Genomic DNA, 25,978 nt, shown 5'->3' with positions numbered 1-25,978 from the left:
GAGAGGTGTGCACTACACCATACACCAGTGTTACCTCCAAAACCCACTGCTTTGGGGGCCCCCACCATCATCCCAACATATGAGTCTGTGTGTCATGAAGGGAAAAACGTAAACTGCCAAGCCCACCTAGTCACCCAGTCAGAGGCACTCCTAACTGATGTGGTAAAAACAGGTGACTTTCCTTCTGCCACCTGCATTTGTTTGGGGGAAAGGGGCCCTTTCTACCCTTCTCTGGGAGGAAAGAACTCTTATTCTGCTCCCACTCCCTGCCACTATAACTCCAAGTGAGAGGTGGGACTATGGCATGGGGCAGGATCATAGTGGCCCAGCTTATCTTACTCTAAACCTGCAAAAGAGCAATTTAAAAGTAAGGTTGATGGTGAAAATTATTACAGATTCCAAGGCCTAAAGAGACCTTTGTGATCATCTAGTCTGATCCTCTTGCATAACACAGGCCATAGAACTTCCCCAAAAGAATTTTTAGAGCATAGCTTTGAGAAAAATATCCAGTCTGAATTTAAAAATCCTCAGTGATGGAGAATCCACCACAAACTTTGATAAATTGTTCCAATGGATAATTACTCTCACTGTTAAAAACGTACATATATATCCAGTCTGAATTTGTCTAGCTTTAACTTCAAATCATTGGATTAGGTTATATCTTTCTTTGCTAGATCAAAGAGCTCATTATCAAATATTTGTTCCTCCCATAGGTACTTTCAGACTGTAATCAAGTCACACATTAACCTTCTGTTTGTTACGCTACATAAATTGAGTTCTTGGAGTCTATTGCTATAAGGCATGTTTTCTAATCCTTTAATCATTCTTGTGGCTCTTCTCTGAACCCTCTCCAATTTATCAACATCCTTCTTGGATGGTGGATACTAGAACTGGACACAGTATTCCAGCAGCAGTCGCATCGGTGCCCAATACAGAAATAAATAACCTCTCCATATCTACTCAAGATTCCTGTTTATGCAGCCAAGGATCACATTAGCTTTTTTAGCCACAGCATCACACTGGGAGCTCATGTTCAGCTGATTATCCACCATGTCCCCCAAATCTTTTTCAGAGTCACTGCTTCCCAAGATAGAATTTCCCATCCTGTAAGTACAGCCTACATTCCTGTATATACATTTACATTTTGGCCATATTAAATGGCATATTGTTTGTTTGCAGCCAGTTTACCAAGCGATCCACTTTGCATCAGTGACCCTGCCCTCTTTATTATCTACTACTCCCCCAATTTTGGGGCCACCTGCAAACTTTATCAGTGATCATTTTATATTTTCTTCCAGGTCATGAATCAAATAATTAAATAGTACAGGGCCAAGAACAGGATCCCAGGAGAAACATATCTTCTTGATGATGATTCCCTGTTTACAGTTACATGTTGAGACCTATCACTTAGGCAGCTCTTAATCCATTTAATGTGTGCTGGGATAATTTGATACTGTTCTAGCTTTTCTAATCAAAATATCGTTCTTAGATGGGGGAAAAGAATCCTTGACCGCAATACAAATGTGAACCTCTAAAATGACTCCAGAGTCAAGCAAAGGCTCCAGCTGGACCATATGTGAGATAATCACCAAGCACCAATTCATCACCATTCAAATCATGCAGCATCCACTGAAATGACAAAAAATAAAATGTGTTGAAGAAAATTGGAGCTCATCAATTTACAAGTGTATGATTTAAAGTTTGCTATCATTAAATGGCACTAAAAAGCACTGCTGTCAAAGAAAAATGTTAAGTTCTGTATTACGCACATAACAGTCAAAACTAAAACCTTCTGGATGAACTCCTATCAGAAGAAGTGATGTACACAACAAAGAAGCATTGAGCTGAGAATAATAAAAACATAGGGACACAAAGAAAAACTGTGGGAGGTGGGTAGGTTTACAAATCTCCATTGGAGACATGTTGATTGAAAATAAAGTATTACATCCTGTGGTATTTGTGGTTGTTGGGCATAACTGCCAAAGCATAGCAAACAGTGCACACTGTGAATATTTGGAGAAGTGACACAGTGTCATGATAAGAGGTACAACATGATCAGTGAGCAGATAATGCCCAAATCTCATCCAGTGACAGCATCTTGTCCTGCTGTCTCAATGGGAATCCAAAGCAGGAACAAATTAAATGTAGACAATGCTGGGGTATTGCTTATGGGGTAGAAGAGACATTTTGATTCATTCATGGGCATCTCTAGGCCACTCATCATTAAGTAGCCACAGTAACAAATATCTCAAGGATCTTGCCTCCTCAGTGATTACCCTGTTGACTAAGGGAGTTTGCTCCAAGCAGATTGATATGGTTCACAATAATTGCAGTGCTGAAACTGAAGGGGCTGAAACCACTGAATGTCCCTAAGGTCGATCTAGACAGGATACAAATCAATACCTTCATTAAGGTCCCCCAACTCTGGAATTTTTTCCCCCCTAACTGTTTCCCAGAGTATGATGCAACACCTGGATAGGAAAAAAACAACTTTTTAAAATTTCCTTTCTAATGTGTTTGTTCGTTATAGGTATAAAAATATGAATATATACTGCCCTCAGTGCACAAACACAGCTCCCTCTGAAGTCAGTAGGAATTGCATGCACAGATTAAGGATGAGAGATAGCTGTAATGCTTTCCAGAATTATAGCACGTATAACACATACAAACTGACCCAGTGAGGTTCTGAGGCTCTCCGGGGAGGTGCAATGGCCTGTCAGCTCTGAACCTCACAGGAGGTGCCCTGCACCTTGCATGATCAAGTAGGCCCTTTATACAGAGACATCTGTGTAAGAAATTCAGGCATTAGATCATTGACCAACTTTATTCTTCATTTTAGCAACCTAAGTTTAACTGTGTAGGGGAAAGATCTTGTTACTCTTGCCTGAACCATTTATTAATTTTATTTTAAAATCCCATTGGTTTCTAGCCTGGTGAATGCAACAAATACCTTGGGAGCTTTTCTCAGAAAATCAGTTTTATGCACAATTACTGTGTCCTCATATGGAACAATAAAACATTAAAAAAAGCCATCAAAACTATTTCTTACCACTGATTTGACTAGGGTATATTTTGCAACTTGGATTTCTCAGTGTGTTGATTAATTAGTTTCACTGAATTGCTACAAAAAATTCAGTTGTTTCAGATGGAATATTATGAACATCAAAAAATGAAACATGAACTTAACTCTACACCCCTTTTTGGATAATTCCATAACCCTGGTTTGTGTTCTATATTATGCTCTCGTTGAAGCACTACTCAAATGCTTATCGTTAGGGAGGTGCTTAAGTGCTTTACTCAATGAAATCCTACATGCTCTGTATGCAAATGGGCCACATTTTCAAAGACAGGGTAAATAACAGGGTACACATATAGATTTCAGAGGGGTAGCCATGTTAGTCTGTATCAACAAAAACAACGAGGAGTCCTTGTGGCACCTTAGAGACTAATTTATTTGGGCATAAGGTTTCGTGGGCTTCAAAAACTTCAAAAATACACTTCAACGAGAAACTGCAGAACTGGAATTAATTTGCAAACTTGACACCATCAAATTAGGCCTGAATAAACACTGGGAGTGGCTGGGTCACTACAAAAAATAATTTTCCCTCTGTTGACACACTTTCTTGTCAACTGTTGGGAATGGTCCACATCTAGGGTGACCAGATGTCCCAATTTTATAGGGACAGTCCCAATTTTTTGATTTTTTTCTTATATAGGCTGCTATTACCCTCCCTACCCCCGTCCCAATTTTAACACTTGCTGTCTGGTCACCCTAGCCACATCCACCATGATTGAATTGGCCTTGTTAGCACTACAGAAAGTAATTTTCCCTCTGTTGATATTCACCCCTTCTTGTCAACTGTTGAGAATGGGCCACATCCACCCTAATTGAATTGGGTCTCGTTAGTTCTGACCCCCCCACACTTGGTAAGGCAACTCCCATCTTTTCATGTGCTGTATATTTATACCTGCCTACTTTTTTTCACTCCATCTGAAGTGGGTCATAGCCCACGAAAGCTTATGTCCAAATAAATTTGTTAGTCTCTAAGGTCTGGTCTATACTACCCGCCTGAATCGGCGGGTAGAAATCGTTGGGACGCGACAATCGATCCCCAAATCGGCGCTCTAACTCCACCAGCGGAGGTGGTAGTAAGCGCTGCCGACAAAAAGCGGCAGAAGTCGATTTTGCTGCCGTCCTCACAACGGGGTAAGTCAGCTGCAATACGTCGAATTCAGCTACGCTATTCACGTAGCTGAATTTGCGTATCTTAAATCGACTCCCCGCTGTAGTGTAGATGTACCCCAAGGTGCCACAAGGATTCCTCCTTGTTTTTGTACACAGATAGGCATTGTGGACCTGCATCTAAAAGCCCTTGACATCTACTGAAAGATTGCCACTGACTTCAGCAGGCTTTGGATCTGACTCTAGGTATTTGTGTTCATATTTGCACTTGTATGAAGTTTTTGCCCAGCTTTGCAAGTTTAGCTCATAGAATCCAAAAGATAATTGTACCGTAATAGAGAAAACAAAGCAGAGCTCTAAACCACCTGAATAAGGTATCTTTTCAAGATCCTGATTTTGTGCTCATTTCTGCAAGATTCTGAGCACCCCGCAGCTCCTATCATAGACAGTGGGAACTGAAGGAACTTTGGCATTTTTCAGGGATGTTCAGCACTTGAAGGCATTGAGCTCTTTATCTATATAACTAACAGTAAAATAAGATATAAAAGTACTTTCTGGACAGAAATATGTCCCCTTCATCAGAGGTCAAATTGCAGAGAAAAGGGAATTCATTGGTGTGTGTTTCCTGTGTTTTTCCCTCACATTTATAGCAGGAATATTCTGAGTGATGTATTTTATTTTTTAAATCCTCTATAGGACTATTTTAACTTTTTTATTCCATTTATTGTGTTTTCTTAAGAAAATTCAATTGGTTGGAAAGAGAGAATTCTGTGGCCTTATACTGAAGGCATTTGCTTTTGACATGTCTGTCAGTAAAAACCAGCTAATGGCTTTGAAATCTTGGCAGCATTTGCCACTGTTCAGATAAGACGGGAATTAAGAGGTCTATTGCCTTGCAGCGCAGAAGAGAAGGTGGAAGTGAACAGATCATTTAGTGTTAAATATTTAAAATTTGTTAGAGAAGGTGAGGGCAAAAAATAATCTTTCTCTCCTATGTTACAAAGTTGATTCATAGGTTGACAAAGGCTTTTGAACTATATGATCAAACCGTGTTTTAGTGACCTGTTAATCTAATGAGATTCCTGAGTCGGCACTACAGAGATAAAAGATTAGCTGAGAAGAGGAGCAATTGTGTTTGCCGGTGAATATGGAATGAAATACAGTCTGTGGCTACAACTTGATAGCTTGAGTCATAAAAAGATACATACTCTGTTTGCATGAGCTCTTCACAGAATTCACCTGGGAAATAGTGAGGAATTTGCTTTTCCAAAAGAAAACTTTTGTAATTCTTTATGCTATTTCTCCTCTACATACGGACAGCCATCTATCTCCTTTCACTCACTCAAAAGGAGAAAGGACAGTAAGAAAATGATTCCAGTACTCCAGCATATAAAATATGGTGGGCATTCATTAAAAGACTAAAAATTGGTAAAAGGAATAGTGCGGAAGTCACAAGATTACTGAAGGCCCTATGCCTTCCTTAATGACTATTTACTTATCATTAAAAACAAGTACGTACAGTACATCTATTTGTAACAATGTTTGATATGTTGCCTTGTTGCTTCCAAGGACCTTCTTAAAGAAGCACACTTTTACTAACATGCAATCAACTTTTGTAGCTTTTTTTCATTGCAGAGTTTTTGTAAATCAATCACACTCATACGATGGTTTGCATTTCAGTAGGCTACTGTATTTTCTGTTGTTCACAGTGTTAGGCTTCAATCCTTCAAACACTTCCATGTGTGAATGAGGGACTACTCATATGTACTAAGTTATTTCCTTGCAGAGACTTAGTGTCATTTGACAATAATTTGTCTTTAATACCTAGATTTACTAGTTCCTTTATCAGTTTATGGAAAGGTGACATTAGGCAAAGGAAGCAATTGATAGCTGGCATCTGATCAGGTAACCTTATGTTGCCACCTTTTTTTGAGTCTTTGCAATGCAGTAAAAAGCCAGTTTTGCCTTTGCATTATTGAGTCCAAAATCAATTCAATATTAAACATACAAATCACATATTGTATGAGGGAAAATGTAGGCTTCCCTGTAAACACATTGTATTTTCACCAATAATTACATTCTGGGCAAATTCTAGCCCAGGGATCGGCAACTTTTGGCACGCGGCTCGCCAGGGAAAGCACCCTGGCAGGCCAGGCCGGTTTGTTTACCTGCCACATCTGCAGGTTCGGCCAATCGCAGGTCCCACTGGCCGCGGTTTGCCACTCCAGGCCAATGGGGGCTGCGGAAAGCGGCGAGGGCCAAGGGATGTGCTGGCCGCCGCTTCCCGCTGCCCACATTGGCCTGGAGCGGCGAACTGCAGCCAGTGGAGCCGTGATCGGCCGAACCTGTGGACTTGGCAGGTAAACAAACCGGGTCGGCCCGTCAAAGGTTGCCGATCCCTGTTCTAGCCACATGCTTTTAAATAGCTTCATAGTCAACCCCATTTTTTTAAAAAATCAGTTTGCCCGTTGAAAGAGTTCTGTCACAATTTTTTTTAATTTTTTTTTATTAAACTAGACTTTGATTGAAAAAAGGCAGAACTGTCTTGAATACACAATTTAGGAACAGGTGTTATCTTATTAGGAAGGATCTATCAGCGGATATTTTTTCTCTAGCTCTCTTCCCTCCTTCTATTCCCTCATTTGTGTTGTTTCGGTGATTTTAGTTTATTACTTTAAGAAAGGAGTTAGTCAAGACATTTCTAGGAGTTTGAATTCAGTAAGGAAAAAAGATTAAAAGTTAAGACTTAAGGAAGAGCATGATGTGGCTCAAAAGCTTGTCTCTCTCACCAACAGAATTTGGTCCAATAAAAGATATTACTTCACCCACGTTGTCTTTCAACGACTTAGGCAGTTAACTATTCCCAAATGGAACTGGAGTGTCTCATTTCCTTCGGTGGAGCCTGTCACAGCTAGGCTGGACCTGTCTCCCTTAACGGATGAGCTCTGTGAAACACCAGTGTAACTATTGTGATAGACCCAGACACTGGGGTACAGGAGTCTGGTAGAAGGCAAATATACTGGCCACTGGATGAATAGTTTTCTGTTCCTTGAGTGACCAGAGCAGGGGCTGCCCTAGAGCAATCAGGAACCTGCTAGAACCAATTAAGACAGCCAAGGTAATTAAGACACCTGCAGCCAATTAAGAACTTACTAGAATCAATTATGGCAGGCAGACTAATCAGGACACTTGGTTTAAAAAGGACCTCCCATCAGTTAGTGGAGGGTGTGCAAGGAGCAGGGAGTGAGAAGGCATGCTGCTGGAGGACTGAGGAGTACAAGCATGATCAGGCTTCAGGGGGAAGATCCTGCAGTGAGGATAAAGAAGATGCTGGGGGGAGGCCATGGAGAAGTAGCCCAGGGAGTTCTAGCTGTCACGCAGCTGATACAGGAGACATTGTAGACAGCTGCTATCCACAGGCCCCTGGGCTGGAACCTGGTGTAGAGGGTGGGCCCGGCTTCCCCCCATCCCACCAACTCCTGATCGGACACAGGAGACGTTGACCTGGGTCTGTGAGAAACACCAGAAGGGAAGCCCTAATTTGGAAAGGGATCTGGCCTGTCCCTGACCCACTAGGTGGGACACAGAGACTGTGGCGATTGATCTCCATTTTCCCCATGCTGATCAGTGATGAGGTTAGCTGAGTAAATGGCAAGTTTGAGCCTCTAGCAGAAGCAGCCAAACGGAGGGTGGCTGTGAACCTCTGAGGCGAGCAAATCCGCCAAAAAGTGCAGGGCCCACCAAGGCAGAGGAGGAACTTTGTCACACTATGATTACAGTTTTGTGAGAAATTAAGTCTTTGGCTGATCTAAACAAGTTCACTGTGCAAGGAAAAACCATGTTATAGATTCCCCCCCCCCCCGATTTCTTTTATCTTGTTTCTAACATTTAGTGCCACACTTTTCATACCGCCCAGCAATTTATATATATATATACCTGACCAATATGCATGCCAACATTATGTAGGCAGGGTTGGCTTAACCCTTCATCCATACAGTTTATTGTGTATCTTTTTTCAGACAAGGGGTAACAATGTAAAAAGCACCTAAGTGACTTAGGAGCTTAAGTCCCATTTTCAAAATTGACTTAGGCTATGTCTACACTACGGGGGGGATCAATTTCAGATACGCAAATTCAGCTACGGGAATAGCGTAGCTGAATTCAACGTATCTGATCCGACTTACCCCACTGTGAGGATGGCAAATCGACCGCCGCGGCTCTCCCATCGACGATGCTTACTCCTACCTGGGCTGGTGGAGTACGCGTGTCGATTCGGGGATGGATTATCGCGTCCCGACGAGACGCGATAAATCAATCCCCGAGAGATCGATTTCTACCTGCCAATCCGGGCGGGTAATGAAGACAAGCCCTTAGGCATGTGCTCCTCTATCACGTAGGTGCTTTTGAAAATTTTGCCCAAACTTGCAAAATTTTAAGCTCTATCTGCATTATGCAAACGTATTATCATTGCACAAAAATCTCCCCTTTTCACTCTCCCTTGCTGACCCACTTCATTATTCAGTAGCATTTGAGCCCCTACTGGTTGCTACTTTTCACCTTTAGCCTTGCCTACAGTAGAAGAGTTAGTATAAATATTACAGTAGTGGCTACCAAAGTTGCAATGCATGTGCTGGCTTAAACAGACCCAGTCATTTTCACAATCATGTCGATTTTCGTGACACTGTAGTAAAAATGCCTGAGCTGCAGCTACATATTAGTGCTTATCCCATTGGTAGCACCCGTGGAGCTGCACCACTGCTGATTGCAGATGTAGGTCCTAATTTTATTGGTGTAGCTACATCCATAGTGGCTGCTTCAGGTGTCTGGTATTGCAAGGAACCAATGGGGATGAATTATGATATGCACATAAAAATATTAGAGTATAATTTTTACTGGGACATGTTGAATCGGGCCAGGGGCTTTGCCGGGATGTCTCCCAAGATATTAAGTTAGCCCAATAACAGTGAATGGTAATGACTATTTATTAAGTGGGACAATATTAGCATGAAATCTGCTTAATAGGGATAAATTTACTGTGGCAAGTACCAACTGGTTGACTAAGTGTTAACCAGATATGAATATTCTAATCTCTAATCTATTGATACATGGTTGCCAAATAAAAATTAAGGGGTATATTTTCTTGGCTACTCAGAAAACAGTAACAGGGTGGCCTTGATCCTGAGTGGTGGGTCTCAGCTGACTTCTGTTAAGGATGGCAACATTATTATTTTTTGCATTGCAGTAGAACCTTAACTGCCCCGATTAGATGCGGTGCCCTGTTGTGCTAGGTGCTGTGCAAACACATTCAAGTAGTAAGAAACTGTCCTAGTCCCAAATATCTCACAACTGAAAAACTAATCTCTGTATATCATTATAATTGTTTGTCAGCTAAATATAATATATGTTACAAACTGGAATGTTTTATGCACTCTTTCATTCAGTAAGTTACAATACAGTATATGCAGTTTTGGATTTTGTCTGGGTTTTTTAAGTATCAACGAGATTTACAAAACTGGTAATTTGAATGAACAATTACCAAGATAGCATATGGTAGTTTGCATTCATTTGTATGTGCGCAGTTATGTAAATATGGCTATGAACTTCTTTGTCCCTCAGCTTTATACACATAGACTTAAGACCAGAAGGGACCATAGATCATCTAGTCTGACTTGCAGTATTACCCAGGCCAGGGAATTCTATCACCTGTAAAATCTGGCTAATGATCCTTCCTTACTTCAAAGGAGTATTTTGAGAGTTAATTCATTAATATTTTCAGACCATGAGATGAAAAACATTATGGCTCTGATGCAGCAAGGTACTTATGCATGCAGCATGTGAGTAAACCTATTGATATCAATGGGACTACTCACAGCCTTAAAGTTATGTGTATATTTACATACCTTGCTGAACTGGAGCCCACAAAAGGCAAAGCAGCGGAATGATCATTTTTAGTTCATTTATTGAGTTAAAAATGTTAGCTCTGGAATGAAACTGTCTCATAGACAAAGTTGTCTTAGAGTTAAGATTACCCTGTTTGAAGAAAATCAATTCAATAGATCAGGGATCGGCAACCTTTGGCACATGGCACGCCAGGGTAAGCAACCTGGTGGGCTGGGCCGGTTTGTTACCTGCCACGTCCGCAGGTTCAGCCAATCGCGGCTCTCACTGGTTTGCTGCTCCAGGCCAATGGGTGCGGCGGGAAGCACATCCCTCGGCCCGCACCACTTCCCGCAGCCCCCATTGGGCTGAACCTGCGGATGAGCTGAACCTGCAGACGCGGCAGGTAAACAAACCGGCCCGGCCCGCCAGGGTGCTTACCCTGGCGGGCCGCATGCCAAAGGTTGCTGATCCCTGCAATAGATATTATTTTTGTCAAAATCAGTGAGTTTTAAATGTTTCATTCAGTTTGTTTAAATCAGTGCAAATCTCATATGGTTTAAAAATATGGGGCCATCTCAAACCCAGAAACACCTCAAACTCAGTATCATTTCATTGTGTAATTCATGTTAAATTTGGGAATGTTTCAAATTCTTAACCATGCAACTTTAAATATTCATACCTTTAAAATTACTAAACTGATTTTTTTTTCAAACTTGTCTTGTTTGATAAATTTCCTGGAGATTTAAACTCCTTGTCTGAATATTGTATGTACTTCCTATGTACAAGTTTGCATAAGAAATTCCAATTTGTGCTGTATCACATGTATTGTATTAATTAATAAATAACTTCCAGTGAAAGGTGACATAATTCAACTCCCACTGAAATCAACTGAAAGTCACCCATTGATTTTAATGGGAGATGAATTGGGCCCAAAGAAACCCTATATTTTAAGGCTCCATATTTCCTGACTCTGAGTTCTTGATTACTCAGTTTTAATATTGATGCTATAATTTTTGAATGAATGTATTATATATATATTTATAATACTTTAGGGACTTTTAAGCATTTTGCTGGGACTCTTATTGTATCCCCACACCTGTAAACGAGGTACCCTAGTTACCAACAGGACAGAACAGAGCAATAAAAAAAATCCTAAAATGACCTAAAAATATTCCAGTAAAATAGCTTCTTTATACAGTTTCTTTAAAATGTCATGACTTTAAAGTTTGATCGTATAGACCTGCAGGGTTAGAAGCAAGTGCTGTGTGTCCAGCTGGAAGTCTGAGAATCTTCCCTTTACAAAGCTACTGCCTCCAGCCCCGCATGACTGCAAGGTATTGGACTTTAAAGCAGTGACATTTTTAGGTACAGAAAAGATGTTTCAGAGCCAGGATTAAAACTTGCCCATTCTGGACCTCAAGGAGGTGTAATTTGGGGGTAAAGAGGAAGAAAATATTTTTGTAAACAATTAACGTTTTTTAAAGGTGTCTGTCTGGAGCTGCTGTAAGGGTAAGTCCCAGGGGAGATAGTTTAGTGGGTCATGAGCAGGGGAGGCACAGCTGCATTCATCAGCAATTTAACACATAGATAATGCCACCATGTATGGGGTATATAGCATACAGAGCATGTGTATTTATACATCCTGCATCCCAGAAAAACCCTCTGTGGCACTATCCTTTCCTGAGCTCTCATTGAAATGGTAGAGCTCTGTACCAGTCCCTGTGCACAGCTGTGATGTAATGTCACAGTATGGTATTGGATTAATGACTTTGCCTACTAGTGAAATGCAGCCACTCTTAGGGAAAATACTACAAGTGTGTTACAAAGCACACAACACAACAGCTCAGCAAAGGAAGAGAAGATGCATCTAATTGAGAGCATCAGGTTGGGTTTTCAAAAATGCTAAGTGTTGGCATCAATCTGCTCCCACTAAAGTCAGTGATAAAATTCCTGTGGATTTCAATGGGAGTTGAGCTGTCAATGAGCGCTTTTGAAAATTCAATCCCTGATTTATAAAATCAAAGAATCAGGAAATGCTTTACTTACAACAGTGAAACTCCCATGTAGACAATGGTATGTTGGCGGGAGAGCTTGTGCCACCGACATAGCTACTGCCTCTCTCAGAAGTGGAATTATTAAGCCGATGGGAGAGATCTCTGACCTGCCCTAACTTTTAGGTGCATAGCCACCCAATGGAATCCACAAACCCTGGATTATATACCTATGGTCCCTATACAATGCTTGGGGAGAGAGAAGCACCTGAGAATGGGATCCACAAAAGCCATCACGTTAGGCGGGGAGCCAGGGCCAGCGCTTCCACTAGGCGACCCTAGGCGGTTGCCTAGGGCGGCAGGATTTGGGGGGCAGCATTTTGCCACCCTCAGCGGAAATTCGGCGGCGGGGGGTCCTTCCGCTCCGGGTCTTTGGTGGAAATTCGGCGACGGGTCCTTCACTCACTCCAGGACCCACCGCCAAAGTGCCCCGAAGACGCGGAGCAGAAGGACCCCTGCCGCCGAAGACTCCAGGCCCCCTGAATGCTCAAAGAAGGAGTGCTGCTGCCTAGGGCGGCAAAAACCCTGGCGCTGCTCCTGCGTGAAGCCACCTAAGCTAGCCAATAGCAGAGGCCGAGGAGAGAGGTGTTCCCAAAAACGTGCTAACTGTTAAATGTTTACAAAAATGTTTCCTCTTCTTTCTGCCATGGTGGACTTTCTCCCGCAAAATTACACCACCCCTCGTGTAGTGTTAGGTCCAATGTGGTGGGAGGTGCCTGTCTGTGTGTGGGTTCCACAGCTGGAAAGCCCTCTCCTGGAGTCGGACACATTAAGCACCTACGTCCACACGAAACATTTGTGGGAGAAGTAAGGGAGTCTTTCAACCTTTAGCCCAGTGGTTAGGATGTAAGAGATCCTTGTTCAATTTGCCCCTCTGCCTAGTGAGGTTCAAATTCCTTTGAAAGGATATCCCACCTCTCAGTTGAGTTCCCTACTCACTGGACTATAGATATATTTGTACTAGTTCTCTGGTTCAATGCCTATTTAATTACCAGTATATAAAGAAAGTGGAACAGCTTCAACAAGAGAGAATGAAAGCAACCCATCTCAGAGGCACTGACCTGAGAAATGGCACAGACCCGTTTAAATCACTTCTTCTCATCAGGCGGGGGGGGGGGCGCTAATTGAACTGGGCTCTCCCCAATCCTGGCTGAGTTCCCTTACCACTGGGTTAAAAGTTACAAGGAAAGCTGCCTTCCCCTTGGAGACAAGGTACATGTTGCCCTGCCTAACTTCACCTGGTTTGAGGATCACACTGGGGCTCAGGCTAGCAGTGTGTGGGCTCAGAGGCGGAAACACGGATGCCTAGGGGACTTTTACAATGCAAATTTAGATACCAAGTGGTTTTAGGTGCCTACAGGGCTAGGTGACAGCTGAGCTGGCATTTTGTGGATCACAGTGGTGCCTAAATCGAGGATTTAAGTGCCTAAGTCCCTTTGTGGATCTGGACCTTACTGCTGTGCATTAAAGGCTTCGTTCTGATCCTGTGTCTCCAGACATGGGTGTTAGGAAGTTAATCTGTGTCTTCAGGGACTAAGAGCAGTATTGTTGTCCTTATAGATGTCCAGTGAGCATAGGTTGAAAGAGCACTGTGATGGTCTTCGCTCATGGAGAGCATTGCCTAGTGGTCAGGGCTTAGTCTCTTCAAATTGCAGTGGGGGCCCTCCCACTCCACCATGCTCTGGCCTAGAGCCTTGTGAGGGCTATCAAAGGTCTGACAGCCAGGGGCTGCTTAAGGCTGCCCTCCCTGGGCCACTTCTTACCATCCCATGATTGTCCAAATTTCACCATTTATGGCAGGGGATCAAGTCACCACTTGGCGCCTCCTTGTCGCTATGTGTGGCGTTGTAGCTTCCCCTCTCTGGGGACAGCAGTGGCTGCCTTCTCCTGTGGCTTGAACCTCAGCCTGTCTCTCCCCTGCCATGGTTGTCCCTAAACAAAACAAGGGGAATTAACACAAATAATTGAGTCCATGTGGGGGAGGGAGGGAATGCCTCGCTCTCAGGGTGTAGCTGAAGCATGTCCTCCCTTCTCTCAGTTCTTGTAGGGAGAGATCCTGCCTTTCCTCAGCTCTTTTCTCAGGAGCTGCAAGTTGCAGATCTACTTTCTTCCCTGGTCTGCTGCCAAGTGAGCTGTTCTGCTTCCTTTTCCCTCCTCCTCCAGTCTTTGCAATCTTGCAGGTGTGGCAGGGTGGGACTGGCTTAACCCCTTGTTGCCTGGTAAGGGGTTTGTATACCCCATCACAAGCACCAAAATGAGGTATGATTGGACTTAAAGTGAAAGTTTTGAGACCTGCACAACAGTTATTTGCAAACTCCCATCTGAAAATAATGTACCAGGAGAACATTTCATGTACTTCATACAATCGCTAGCCTCCTTGGGGGAAAAAAAATACACATAAGCCTCCTGTGATGCATAGTCAATAGAAAGATGTCTGTTTATGTGAGAAAGTTTTTTAGATATCATTGAGCTGTCTCAGAGATCAAAATATAGCGCCAGATTCTGATGTGAGTTACATTGATCCAACTCTTTTGAAGTCAATAGGCCCACACAATGCACAGTGACATGAAGTGGATTTATGACACTCCCTTGGATACTCTGTGTACACAGACAATGAATGCATTATGCTCCTCATTATATAAGTTCTGGGAACTATATCCTGGATAATAAACTTCCTGTATTAAGAAATCCAAATATAATTTAAGTAACCTAACATAAATTAATTGTATTCTTCACATTATTGCACTTCTCAAAACGCCATGTATCATGAGGATGTAAATTACTTTCGCAAGACGTAAGAAGCGGTTGCAGCAGTTTCTATTTGTAGCATTATGTCTCACTGAAGTGAAAGTATATCAGACTTTGAATTTTCAGCTGAAGCAGGTCACATCTAAGTGGCCTATCACAGACAAAAAGCAAGCTTGTGATATGCCTTTCACTCCAGTGAGAAAAGCTGACTCCATGCCACAAACTGCATACTGTTACTATATATATTGGTCAGGTGCATAATATTTTCAGATGATGTATAATTTGAAGTTGCAGAAATCACATATAGGATATGAAAATGGGTATAAATAGTTAAGCTATTGTTATAAACAAGAAGAAATCTAGCTGCCCATCTTTATTTTGCCCCTCACTCAGTGTGACCATGGGGAAGATGCTTAACTTCCCAGAGACTCATCTTCAAAATGAAGCTAATACTACTTACCCACCTTTATACAGTGCTTTGAGATCTTCTGATGAAAGGTACTATAGAATGTAAGTGAAATTATTAATTATTTAAAGCTAAATGTTTGCCAGTCCTTATGCAGCTGCATACTTGCAAGGCAAGAGGAGTAAAGCCCTCCTCTTTATAAGCCCACAGAAGGGATGCCCAGAATCACAATACCTGCACCCCGGGAGGTAATGGGCTGCTACTGAGTTGCTTCCTTCAGAAAGCACCTCTCTAAAAGGGAGGCAGGAAAAGGAGAAAAGCAGGTGGGGCCAGGGCCGGCTCCAGCTTTTTTGCCACCCCAAGCGTCAGAAAAAAAAAATAAGAAAAACCCGATTGAGCTACCACGAAAGTGCCGCCGAAGAGGAAGACAGGGAGTGAAGGACCCACTGCCGAATTGCCGCTGAAGACTGAAGCGGACCGATTGATCTGCCGCCGAAGTGCCACCACTGCCGACCCGGACGTGTTGCCCCAACAACAGACGGACTGCCGCCCCTTTCTATTGGCCACCCCAGGCACCTGCTTCCTTCGTTGGTGCCTGGAGCCAGCCTTGGGTGGAGCATTAGCATCACCCTCTACATACTGGTCAGAGGGGCTTGCTGGCTATAGAGCTGCAGGGATAAGCTGCCCCCTTACACTCTATCTAGACTAGGAAAATGAAGTGTACTTAGCCAACATATTAGCTAATATATGTTAATTGAGACATTTTCCGATATCACCAACTTTCTAGTATAGACAAAGACAGTGGTATTTAACCATACTTCTTGTGGTCAACCAAGAGGTTCTCCTCTAAGATTTATCAAGATTAGCTAACACATTTCTAAATGGCCACCATTCTCTAAAGTAGATGCAATGTGGGGTTGAACAATGTCTCAAAATGTTAGCTAGTATGTTTGCTAATCATATTTCATTTCCCCAGTCTAGATAGTGCCTTAAAGGGGTGTGGGAGGTTATTACTGTGCTACACTACACCTATCCTCTGCTAACATAGTTCCATTAAGGACCTTATGACAGGGCAGCAGCTCTAAAGGTATGTCTACACTACAAGTGCTACAGCGCCAGTGCTGAACCATAGTGCAGACACTTACTACATCAATGGAAGTATTTTCCCATCGATTGTAGTTTATCCACCCCTCAAAGAATTCTTCCATCCACCTAGCTGCATCTACTGCGGGGGTCAGGTAAACATAACTATAGGGCATTAAGTTTTTCACAGCCCTGTGCAATTTACATAGGTTGACCTAAGTGTTAGTGTTGACCGGCTTAAGTGATATCAGGGCTGGGACTGTTCCTGTCCCTGAGACTCATAGAGCCGTAGTGGTATGCCTCATACATCCATCTCTCCCTGATGCTGAGCAGAACTCTGGCACATGAGAGAATCTGCTCTAAATATACATTTACTTGGCTGTGTGATCAGTGAGATTTTTTTGTCTCCTGTTTAAAAACTGTAAAGTGTTATACTCATAGATTCCAAGGCCAGAAGTAACTATTGCAGTCACCTAGTCTGATCTCCTGTACCACACCAGCCATGGAAGTTCCCCAAAATAATTCCTAGAGCATACCTTTTAGAAAACCATCCAATCTTGATTTAAAAAATTGTCATTGATGGAGAATCCATCATGACCCTGGCTAAGTTGTTCCAGTGGTTAATTACACTCGCTGATAAAAATGTATGGAGTATGTTATACCTTACTCTACTAGACTGAAGAGCTCATTATTAAATATTTGTTCCCCATGTAGATTCTTACAGACTATAATCAAGTCACACTTAACCTCCTGTTTGTTAAACTAAATAGATTGAGCTCCTAGAGCCTGTCACTGTAAGGCATGTATTCTAATCCTTTAATCATTCTCATGGATCTTCTCTGAATCTTCTCCAATTTATCAATATCCTTCTTGAATTGTAAACACCAGAACAGGACACAGTATTCTTGCAGCTGTCTCATGAATGCCAAATATAGAGATAAAATAACTTTGCTGTTCCTACTCAAGATTCCCCTGTTTATGCATCCAAGCATTGCATTAGCCCTTTAGGCCACTGGGAGTTCATGTTCAGCTGATTATCCACCACTGCCCCAAAATATACAAAAGATATATCACTGCAGTGTTTTACTTGATATTATAAACAGAAAAAATCAGGGCCGTGAAATGTTAGTTTTTCTCATCAACCGTAATTCACACATTCATACACTTTATATATGGCATGCAATTTAGCATTATATAGCCCAGTGGTGTGAGACATATTAGCCTGCTTGAGGTATTCATATGGCCCATGAGGCATAGTCAGATTCAGCAGTATCTAAGCTTTTATTTTCAAAAAGAAAGTTTCTTGCCCTTTTGTTTGTGAAGAAAGCCTTCCAATTGTGAATCAAGTGTCACCAAAGTATTGTCATCTTCCTGAGTCTGCAGACCACCTGAAATAATGACTCTGAGCTTCAACCACTGTGAATCCCATCAAAAAGTTAACTCTAAAACCTAATGATGATGCTGCTGCTGTTATAATGACCTCTTCACTCTTCAGGACAGACAGAAATCCATCACAGACCCCTAACATACATTGCTCACATATGTCTTGACCTAACACCCATTGAAGACAATGAAATTCTTTCCATTGACTTCAATAAGGGAGTTTGAGTCAGACTGTAAAGGAACGACCATCACCAAACAATAATGAAAAACTATTCTGCCCTTCACTCTGCACCCACTCCAATCCCATTCACATGTATTCCCCTCCATGCTGTGCATATCTGGACTCAAAATGTTTAATGATAATATAACAGTTACAGGATTTTATTGCTCCTCCCCTTGTCATTTGGAAGAAAACATCAGGAAAAGCTACTGCTATTCTGCAGTCTTAGACAAACCCTCCATTTTTAATTTTCACAAAGAACTTCTGACCTCATCTTTTTAAGCTCCTGGCAATATGCTCTTTAACAAGGTGCCTTATTGCTAGGGATACTTGTAAATAATGGTAACATTTGACAGATGCACAGGGAAAATATCAGTTTTCAAAGTTTCGCCTACCTCATAATAAATCTGTACAAATTATTTATATAATCTGAACAAATGATTACCAAAGCTTATGCCTATTTTGTGAAGAGTAAAGATAATAAAAATAATCATAAAACTCTGAACACAGGAACACGTGTATAAACTGGTCATGAATACATTCATGAGAACTGATCATGAATAAATATAGGCTAGAAATTAGAAGGTTTCTAAACATCAAAGGAATGAGGTTTTGGAACAGTCTTCCAACAGGAATACTGGGGGCTAACAACTTAACTGCTTTTAAGATTGAACTTGATATGCTTATGAAAGGAATTATATGAAGTGGTTACCTGGGATAGCAGGGAACTGGACTCAGTGATTCAGGTGATTCCGTCCAGTCCTATGTCCTATTTTAACATAAACACTGTATTATTAATGTTACCCCCATATTTTTGCCTTCTACTGAATATCTTGTAATGCTAACCTATAACATTGATTTAATTAATGTGTTATTTCTATCACAACTGAAATACTACTAAACTCAACACTGAAAATATAAATAAGAACAGATTCCTTTTAACACAGCAAGATCCTTTACATTACTCTTTTATTGTTTGCCACATAGGTTAGAAATAACAGTCAAAATCTCTGTCATAAAGAGAGTCACAAATGAGCCTGTTCACCCAGCATCAACATAGTCAGAGAGTATTTGTTTACAAAACAGTAATGTGATCTCTGTGTAGCTTGATTCTTCAGCACAATATTAAGTATTATCAGGTATTTTATATACTCTCCTTTTCACTCTCAACAAACACAGCAAAAGTGTTTTGTAACAGAAGCAACAATCAGAGCAGAGAATAATGACCAATACTCTCATGTCCAGATCATCTCCTCATGTGGAGAAAACAATCGGAAGCAGGAAAGAGGATAAGAAATTATTCTGTGGAATTGGCAATAAAGCTGGTCAAAAACACTTAATTTCAAAATGTTTCCACAAAAACAAAGACAATTTTTTACAAATATTTTCCTCCTTTTTGACCAACGCTAATTTCTTTGCAATCATTCCCTCAGGGGGGACTGATTTGGGAAGGAATGGAGTCGAAAGGAAGTGCAACCTTCCACCTCTGTTCATCCTGGGATATCAAAGGGAAAGGAAACCCTAGATCTCACAAGTAGGGCGAAGCCATCCCATGTTGCCCTCCTCCCCTTGGCAGCATGCATGTAGCAGAAAGGCATAGAATTAACTCCAGCTCAACTTTCTAGAGGGAAATCTACAAGGTTAATCAGAGATGAAGCCATGGAAAGTAGTTAGTCTTCTGCGCTAAAATTGTTCCCCAAATTTGTGTGAGGTCCTGACTCCCTGCAATTCTTGTAGAGGAGCTTCCATAAAGGCCTGACAGAGAAAGAGACAATACTATGGATCAAATGCCCCCTGCACAGGTGTGTGTCCCTCAGCTCACAGTAGGGGAGGAATGTTCTGTTCCATAGTTTGTTGACATTATGTATAAACAAACATGGGTTCCCACAACTTTAATAACAATGGATCTGTATTCCCATACCATATGGGAATTACCAAGTAGGGACCAGGAAACTCCTTGAGTTTCAATCCCTTACTTTTTCTTCAGCTCATTTCTTCAGATGACAAGGGTTATCTTCCCTATACTTTGTGAGACGGGCTCTCAAATCCCATGCATGGCTCGAGATCCATGTGCATCCTCTTCATAGCTGCTCAGGTTAACCCTTTTCCATTCCATAGCAGCACAGTTGCTTCCAGAGCCATATTTCCCTTCTCTCATGACTGAGCTCTGCTCCCAAACTCCCATCAGGGGATATCTCATAAAATAGAAAAGTAGTCAGAATAAGATAATATTAAGGAGGTCGGCAATGTCTTATGTTTCCCAGACCCCAAGAAATATGAAGAAGTGGTCATCCTCCCTCACCTCATTTCTTTCTTTTCTGCTGTGCTCCAGCTCTGTGCTGTAGCTGCAGAAGTAGATCTGTGGGATCATGCCATGGAGTCATTACTCCCTTCTTCCATAGTTCCAGCTTAGATGCATCTGACTGTCTTTGTGCATGGTATTGGAAGGGATGATCAAGGCTGCTGTGTTTTACTTAGGACCATACTTTTGAGCAAAAGCGTGGTCAGAAATTATTACAGAGTGAGTATAACAACTAACATATGCTCATTATGGTAGTGTTTCTCCTATAAATCCTACTTTTCAGGGTTTAGTATCTCATCTGTTTCAAATCGCACTGGAGTAAAACTTGGTTTCCAGCCCAGATGCACATTTGTTTTTAAAAAAAAATATTTAAATAGGATTCATTTTCAATTTAGAGATTATCAAGGAAACAAAATTCTCAGGAGTTTCTACTTTTTTTTGGCCTCCCACCAGGGCCGGTGCAAGGAAGTTTCGCGCCCTAGGCGAAACTTCCACCTTGCGCCCCCCCTCCCCCACAGCCCTGCGGCAGCTCCTCCCCCCCCCCCTGAGCCACCCCCCCCCCTGCGGCAGCACCCCCCCCAGGGAGCCGTACAGCAGCTTCCCACCCCAGCTCACCTCTGCTCCGCCTCCTCCCCGAGCACGCCGCCCCCGCTCTAATTTTCCTCCCCTCCCAGGCTTACAGCGCCAAACAGCTGATTGGTGCCACAAGCCTGGGAGGCGGGAGAAGTGGAGCGGCCGCTGCACTGGGAAAGGGAGTCTGAGCCGCACATGTCAGTGCGCCGCCGGCAGCCCAGCCCAGGAACGCTGTAAAAAAAAATTGGGGGCACCGCTTTTTGGCGCCCCCAAATCTTGGCACCCTAGGCAACCACCTAGTTTGCCTAAATGGTAGCACCAGCCCTGCCTCCCACAAACTCAGTGGGCATATTGATGGTGGTATGTGGTATTAGATGTTTTTGTCCAATATATTTACTTTCATTTTCATGTTTCCATAATGTTGTTTTTATAAACTACATGAGAATAAACTTCTGAATTTCCAGGGTTTTGCAAAAATATTTCTGTGTAATATTGTTGCATGTAATGATGCCCAGTTGGTTGCAGTACACTATTAATATTCAGAAGATTGATCGCAGTAAGAATTACATGCACGAAATCACGCCCCATGCTGTGTGGACATGCAGAGGTTTAAAGAGAAGTATATACTTCCCTAAGTCTCTCTGTGGCTTCTCTGCATCTAAGTCAGTGTAGGAGTTGGGAGGATTGGGGAGTGAGTGGAGCCTTGGCACCATTCTTCCCAACGTGCCAGCCAGCACAGCTGGACAGGTTTGGAGAAGTAGTAATTTGCTACTTGTAAAGACCATAAACAGATTACTACTCTTCTGGAGCAAAGGGAAGGATCACAATAGTAAAGTATGATTCCTTACCTGTGCTTCTCACAACTACATACCATCCTTTATGAAGAGTACACTGAAAAGACAGAATCTAGCCCTAAAGACCAAATATTTCCTTATCTCTATGTGCACTGATTTCAGTTGGTAGTAGGTGTTAATGCAAAAATCAAAAGCAGTATATTTCTTTATTCCAATTTATAAACCTCCATGGGCACCTAATGATCACTGAAAGTTACATACATTAATATAAGCAACAATCATACAATATAATATTATAGGTACAGCTAGTAGCAATATCCACAGCTTAGATTGTCCAACACTTTCCATTATAGGACTCTGTTTTCATTTGCTTATAACTTTGTCAAACTTTAACCATTTGGACTGAAATTTTCCATGCTAAGTGTCTGCTTCAGGTCAAAGTGGCATTTGTTTGTTTATGTTTTGTTTTCTAATTTCAGCAAAACAGCCCAGCCACTTCTGAGTAAGAGGTTAGAGGAAAATATGTTGTTTTGCCCTTGTTAAAAGTTTCTTACAACGATTTCACTGAAAAGCTGTAGTGACTTTGTGCTTTGAAGCAGGGAATTCAAATTTGGCAAAAGGCATTGTTGTCAGGGATGTTCCTTTTGCCATCCCCATGAACTTCTGCCCAAATTTGGCCAAGAGATAAGCCTCTAAAATTGTAGTTTGCACATGCTCAGGAGAGTTTTGTTATGGTTTGGCAGCATTATTTTCTGAGCATTATTTTCTCAGCATTACTTCCATACTGAATATGCTCCACCCCACAAAGCTCCTACATATCAACCAGAATGAGTCTGTTCCATCCCACAGATTGACTGAGCATGTACCATCCTAGGGGCTGAGCAGGACTTTCCCTGCTGTTGCTCCTCCTGATTGCCAGGGGCCACTGTGGTACTGGACACCAGAACTGAGAGCAGGGAGACTCTTTCCTGTGCTGTTAATGCTCCTCCTGCTAATATTAAGGCAGTGTCAAGGAGGAGGAATCTTTCTAACTGAAATGCAAAAGGGTTAAGAGCAGAGATCAGAAAAAAGGATGATAGAACCTAGCAGCACCTAGAATCAGAGGGAGCAGAGATAGCAGCTCAGGGAGAGATAAGTGCACAGGAAGGCAGAGGCAGAGTAGGTGTGGACAGATACAAATGGTACTCTAGCCACTAGAACACATTTCCCTGCAGAACATAGAATTAAACCCAGTATTCTTGAGTTCCAACATTCCTCTGCTGCCAAAATCTAACTGTGAAACCAAGAAGGCAAATATCAGGGGGTAGCCGTGTTCTCTGTATCTACAAAATCAACAAGGAGTCTGGTGGCACCTTAAAGACTAACAGATTTATTTGGGCATAAGCTTTCGTGGGTAAAAACCTCACTCATGTGAGTAACTCCCTGCTCTCCATGTGTCAGTATATAATGCCTGCATCAGTAACTTTCACTCTATGCATCCGAAGAAGTGAGGTTTTTACCCACGAAAGCTTATGCCCAAATAAATCAATTAGTCTTTAAGGTGCCACCAGACTCCTTGTTGTTCAAGAAGGCAAAGTATGCATCTCTGTATGACCAGTGAATGAGGCAATGGTCCTGTGGAAAAAATAGTATGTGATCATGTAATTAAAAACTGTATCATAAAACATGCACAAGAGGGGTGAATTAAGGTGGCACCAGCTACCTTAGTTCTGGCATTTCCTAACTTCTGAGAATTGAGCAGTGCACCATATTATTTAACTAACAGATTTTTTTTTTTTGTATGTAACAATCTAAAGGGCTGATCATCCTACCTTAAAACACAACTATCCACCAGCAAACACATTGCTAAAGTATAACACACAGGACCAGCTTGTAAACCCCTTGTTCACACTGGTGATCAATTACCCAGACAGGTAGTTCCATTGGTCTCTCTATTTACCAGTGTGGACCAACAGTAAACAAGCTGGCCCATAATAAACCCATCCTATTTTGTATTATTGGCTAGGACTCAGAGTAGAATAATATGGTAGCTAGTGTACCTTATGTGATAAGTTCATTGTTATGTGAGTAGTTTTGACAGCAGTGCCACTGCAGAATTTTATAATCATTATTTTTATGTAGAGAAAATAGCACTGCAGTTAATAGGACATTAGTACCCTTAATTTCAACAAAACATATCAATAATAAGTGGGTATATTGTGTAATGATATGTAGAAAAGTATAGGTAAGCAAAATGTGGTTGCTAGCACATCAGATGTGGCCCAATCACCAGTCTGTGATCAGTTGTGCCTTTGAGAATTAATCTTACTATACAAAAATGTCCCTACATAATATTGTACAAAGTCACATTTCAAAAATCTAAGCCACTAGCTCCATTGTTTGCAGTAATGAGAATATTTTTAAGTATATCACATAATATTGCATGGAAAGTTACTGAATAGTAAAAATAACATTGTTTCTGGTGTATTATATTCTGTCTACCCTGAGGGACTTAGACTGGCATTCTAAACAGCTTCAAACAGACATGATTTTCAAAATAATCAACCTGCCACAGAAATGTGTCTCGCTGTCATCAAAAAATAGAATTTCTCCCCCCAAAAATAAAAAGGTGAAAGAATGGCAATATTGAATGTAATAGTTTAAATTTCAATAGCTCACAATCCTGCATCAAAAGGGAGACAAAAGGCAAGGGTAGTATTTCTGAACGTGCTCAGTATTGGCCTAACGTTGCTATCATTGACATCAATGGGAGTTTTACTCTTGAGTTCAACAGGTGCAGTTAGGCCATCACTGAGAACTTTTGAAAAACCCTAGCCTAAAACTTTAAAGTATTTCTAGTGGAGTTCTTTTGTGAAATATGTGACATATATAGAATGCATGATGGTTTGGTGTGACATAGTGGTTTTATTGGTAGCCATTTGCAATCACTGGTTCAACTCATTTGTGACTTTATCTCCTGAAAGCAGAATCAGACCCACTGAATCAATGGAGTGTCCTGATTTACACCAGTTTAATTGTGATCAGGATCCGGGGTATTTTGTTTTAAATAGAATTGGTCTATATAGCTGTCTACGGGGTTTTTTATGATTATTATAACTCAACATAGTACTATTCATTGAACACAATCTTGAAAGATTTAGTGTTAAATGGATACATTGTGTATGCAAAACAGGTTAAATTCAGTGTACTAAATTCAGGGTGTACTAAATTCAGAGTGAATAATACTGTCCTTATGTTTTAAAACATGTCAATTTCTCTTAAGCTATCATTTGTCTTAAATATTTAATCAGCTCAGATAAATGTACTTCATTTGGCCTTAACTGTGTGCCACAATAAGATAAGAGAAAGGAAAGCTAATAAAATAAAATTGTAAGGTGAACCAGAAGATATGTTTCAGAATTTATTATAGTTTAAATAAAATGTATGAACATTTTTTAAAGTGGATGTTGGTATAGTATTGTTTGGCTTTGTGCAAGGGACAATGTGTGAATAGAGGCTACTAAAGGAAAGCTTTAGTAGTTGGAGATTTGGTGATTTTCTCTCATCTAAGATTCCTCCATTGTGTCTGTGTTTGTTTTTTATGTGAAACTGATTTGAAGGGAATATGATATAAGTGTTGCCTTTGGGCACTGAAAAAGCTAGTGGCTTAAGATGCCAACGTGGGATAGTGTGAATTGTACTCTGAAAGGGAATTAGAAATCACAAAATTACACTTCCTGGGGGCCCTGTCTTAGAGAAATCACACCGATGTGGGTTATCAGAGGCAAAAGAGGTGAACAGAAGAGTGATCCCGATGAATGAAAATTAAACGTAGTTATTTCCCTCCTTCCTCTCCCCCCCCATGTCGTCCTGTTTCCTTTTCTCATTTCAAGTCATTTAGTGACCTAGAGTGAAATAGACAAGAATTGACAACACATGCTGTTACTAGCTGCAGTGTCTCCATTTGATCCCTAGACATGGGGGGGAAGAAATCCAATGGTTATACTCTAAATATGACCTATGTAAAGATAACAGGCTTGATTTAGTTGAAACCGAGCCCTTTCTCCTGTAGAACTGATCCCAGTGCTGCGTTTCACAGGCAGGGGAGATGGGTTTTTCCCCTCTCTCTCGCTTTCCGCACAAAGAAAACGTGGGTCGATACCATTTTTATTGTTCTGCTGGGGTGGATTTGAGCATTTTGAATGTCTAATTAAATCGGAGGCTGGTTTAGTCTTTTTTTTTTTTAAGGGCAGAGGGTGGAAAGTCCCATTCAAACGACCCCTTTGGCTTGGGGTTAGCCCGGCACTGTTGCCCCCCAAATAAAAAAATACAGGGAAGGGGGGGGAGATGGGGAAAGGTAAGTTGGGCTGAGTGAT

The 25,978-nt window shown here is 41.5% G+C and overlaps 1 protein-coding gene across 1 annotated transcript in view; it reads left to right on the top strand.

Moving 5' to 3' along the window:
• The window catches only part of ADGRB3 (adhesion G protein-coupled receptor B3), a gene marked incomplete in the record, with an annotated part of 595,656 nt that overhangs the window by 458,491 nt on the left and 111,187 nt on the right, over positions 1-25,978 (top strand).

Source organism: Trachemys scripta, chromosome 3, assembly GCF_013100865.1.
Source record: "Trachemys scripta elegans isolate TJP31775 chromosome 3, CAS_Tse_1.0, whole genome shotgun sequence".
In the NCBI taxonomy this organism is placed as follows: Eukaryota; Metazoa; Chordata; order Testudines; family Emydidae; genus Trachemys; species Trachemys scripta.
This window is presented reverse-complemented; position numbering and strand designations above follow the sequence as displayed.